Here is a 3,807-nt window from a genome sequence, read left to right as displayed (position 1 = left end):
CACAGTTCTAAGCACTGGGGGAGTTACAAGGTGATCAGGTTGTCCCATGGGGGGGGCTCACAGTCTTATTCCCCATTTTACAGATGAGGTAACTGAGGCCCAGAGAAGTGAAGTGACTTGCCCAAAGTCACACAGCTGACAATTGGCGGGGCCGGGATTTGAACCCCTGACCTCTGACTCCAAAGCCCGGGCTCTTTCCACTGAGCCACACTGCTTCTACAATCTCTCCACACAACGATGCTGCTTCAGATTTCAGTATTTAAGTGTCTGTCTGTCATAGAGTACTAATCTTGATAGTTGAGGGACATAGAGAAATAAGGCACTATCCCTCTCCTCAAGGAGTTTACAATTTAGCGGGATATGTACATAAACAATAAGGTATATTACAGGTAAGGCTAAGCAACTACTTGTGAAGACAAACACATGTATATATACATAACTGCTGTAAGGGCGGGGGCAGAGTGAGTATCTAATTGCTTATGAGATAAGGACTCATCTGCAAGAGTTATATAATAGGGAAGAAAATTGGGTATGGAGATCAGAGAATAATTAGGAAAGGCCTCCTGGAGGAGATGTGATTTTAGTAGGCTTTAAAGATAGGGAGAGTGCCTGGATATGAAGAAAGAGGGAGTTTTTGGTGGAAGGAATGGCAGAAACAAAGGACCAGTGGCAAAAGAGATGACAACAAGGCATAGTGGGAAGGGAGTAAATTATGCAGACTGGGTTATGGTGGGAGAGTAGAAAAGATATGTAAGGGGAAAAGAGCCACTTGAGTGCCTCAAAGCCAATTTTTCTTTTATGTGTTGATGGCCATTGAGAGCTTTTGAGTGGGAAAATCGTGTAGGATGAGGTATTAGAAAAATGGTATGAGCAACCGAGTGAAGTAACTGAGTGTTCCACTGGTAACAGAAATAATTCTATCACATAATTCTTCTACTTTGGCAGATCCTTAGGGTTTCAGTAAATATCATTTGATACACCCAAACCAATTATTTACAGATCAATGAGAAAAGAAAAATAGGAAAGCCAGCATGACTTTAGAGAGATTTCACAGATGGTTTGAAAACCACAGGATATCAAGCCAATCATCCATAAATCTGTTTGAACCTGGATGTTGCTATTGTGATACCACCTGCTGTTTAAACTCATTGTGGAAAGGGAATGCATCTACCAACTCCATTTATATTATACTTTCCCAAGAGTTTAGAACAGTGCTCTGCACAGAGTACATGCTCAATTCATACAATAGGTTGATTTATCGAATTGGGCGGTTTCATCAGCTTCCTACCAGCACAGCTATTCTGTCACTTCTGATTCAGTTAGGAGGGGAGTATTGCAACCCAGACAATGATCATCCTGTCATCTTCCTAGAAGAGAACAGGTGGTTGTGAAATATAGAACATCTTGAATAAACCGAGAGAGTCAATTAGCATAAGCATAGAGGTCAGTGCTGTCTCGATGATGAAGTGATACAGATGAATGTTCTGGGTCAAGATGCAGCCTGAGTACATGCATCCAATATTAATGAAGTATTTGCTGCTTTGATTACTGGAAGCTCCTCCTAGCAAGAAAGTGATCCAATGAGACTGATCCTTCATTATTTGGATAATTAAAGTTGGTTAGCCCCTCTTCTTATTGTTTTCCCTGAGCAGGATCTGCTCAATGGGCTAACCTTCCTGATGAAGTAATAATAATAATAATAATAATGGTATTTGTTAAGCACTTACTATGTGCCAAGCACTGTTCTAAGCACCAGGGTAGATACAAGGTAATCAAGTTATCCCAAGGGGGCTTCACAGTCTTCATCCCCATTTTAAAGATGAGGTAACTAAGCAACAGAGAAGTTGTGACATGGCCAAATCACACAGCTGATAAGTGGCAGTGAAGTCCCCAAGATTGAGTCCAGGAAGGAGGGTACCTTGAGCAGTCAGAATACACTGTATGTTGCTTCTCGTGTCAACAGGCACTCTGTCTCCCAGGTCTCCTGACTGCCAGTCCTCTGCTCTTTCCACAGCAAAAGCAAAACTTCTGGGAAAAATTGCTGTGTAAATCACTGCCTCTGAAGTAGTCAATCGTTGAGAAATTTGCCACATCAAAATATCTCTGAATTAGTGACATGATCCTTCCCAGGCATTTACAATCTAGCTGAATAAATGAACCCAAGAATAAACCTCAGGTAGAAGAAAATAAGAGAGCCAAGATATGCATGTATATGTATTTATACATATAGAGTGTGTGTGTCTGTGTGTGTGTGTGTGCTTGTGAGAGAGAGAGAAACATCTCTACTGGGAAGTCCTCCCATTGCTGTAAACTCAACATGTCTAAAACAGAACTCCTTATCTTCTCATCCAAACTCTGTCCTCTGCTTACTTTCCTATCACTGTAATCAGCACCATCATCCTTACTGTCTCAGAAGCCTGTAGCCTTGGAACTATCCATTACTCCTCTCTCTCATTCAACCCATCACTAAATCCTGTCAGATCGACCTTCGCAGCATCGATGGAATCTGCCCTCTCCTCTTCATTCAAATTGCTACCACATTAATACAATCATTTATCCTATCCTGCCTTGATTACTGTATCGGCCTCCTTGCTGATCTCCCTGTGTTTCCCCATTACAGTCCATACTACATTCTGGTGCCTGGATCATTTTTCTACAGAAATGTTCAGGCCATGTTTCCCCGCTCCTCAAGAACCTCCAGTGGTTGCCCATTCACCTTATTATCAAACATAAATTCCTCACCATTGGCTTTTAAACCCTCTAACACCTTGTCCCCTCCACCCCCAACCTCACCTCGCCACTCTACTGCTACAACCCAAACCACAAATTTCACTCCTCTGATGCTAACCTCCTTACTATACCTCAGTCTCATCTATCTCACTGCCGAACTCTCACCCATGTCCTGCCTCTGGTCTGATATGCCCTCCCTCCTGATATCTGACAGACAAATATTCTCCCCACCTTCAAAGCCTTACTGAAGGCATACCTCCTCCAAGATGCCTTCCTTCACTAAGCCCTCTTTTCCTCTACTCCCACTCTCTCCTGGGTTGCCCTGACTTGTGCCCTTGTGCCCTTTATTTGTGCCTTCTCCGTGTCTCATGGAACTTATGTACATATCTGTAATTTATTTATATTAATGTTTATATTTATATTAATGTTTGTCTCTCCCTCTAGACTGCAAGTTCATTGTGGGCAGGGACTATGTCTGTTGTTATATTGTATTCTCTCAAGTGCTTAGTATAGTGCTCTGCACACATTGAGTGCTCAATACGATTGACTGACTGAGACAACATATATGGAGAGAAAGACTGGGAAAAAGCCAGAGATCACTGGCTTTTAGGCAGTTATAGATACATGAATAATTTTAAAATATTACCTAAAATACTCTCCTCAGGTTCGCACCTGGAGAGTTTCCAGTACTCTACCAGTCTCGGCTATTGGGAGGGAACGTCCAGCGGAGGCCTACCCATGCCATTCCTAGTTTTGGCAATGACTAGTGAGTGGAAAGCAATCTGCTACAAGTCAAAACTCCCCTGTGCTGGGCAGCAGCAGCATGGGAGAGAGTCGAGGGCAGAGACTCAAGTTTACTGTGTGGAAGAAGGCAGTGGTAAACCACTTCCGTATTTTTTCCAAGAAAAGTATATTACTACACTACCAGAATGATTGCAGATGGGGGTAGGACATTCTGGGAGAGATGTGTCCATGGATTCACTAAGGGTTGGAATGACTCGACAGTATAGGAGAAGCAGCGTGGCTTAGTGGAAAGAGCCCGGGCTTGGGATTCAGAGGTCGTGTGTTCTAATCCTG

General features: G+C 42.9%; 1 non-coding gene across 1 annotated transcript; it reads left to right on the top strand.

Moving 5' to 3' along the window:
* The first annotated feature begins 3,384 nt into the window (after nucleotides 1-3,384).
* LOC119927456 lies at nucleotides 3,385-3,523 on the top strand. The gene has a single exon (XR_005450457.1). It is a non-coding gene; the product is annotated as a small nucleolar RNA SNORA7 (small nucleolar RNA).
* The last annotated feature ends 284 nt before the right edge of the window (nucleotides 3,524-3,807 follow it).

This window comes from Tachyglossus aculeatus, chromosome 4 (assembly GCF_015852505.1).
Source record: "Tachyglossus aculeatus isolate mTacAcu1 chromosome 4, mTacAcu1.pri, whole genome shotgun sequence".
In the NCBI taxonomy this organism is placed as follows: Eukaryota; Metazoa; Chordata; class Mammalia; order Monotremata; family Tachyglossidae; genus Tachyglossus; species Tachyglossus aculeatus.
The sequence above is the reverse complement of the archived record's forward strand: the minus strand, read 5'-3'. Positions and strand labels throughout refer to the sequence as shown.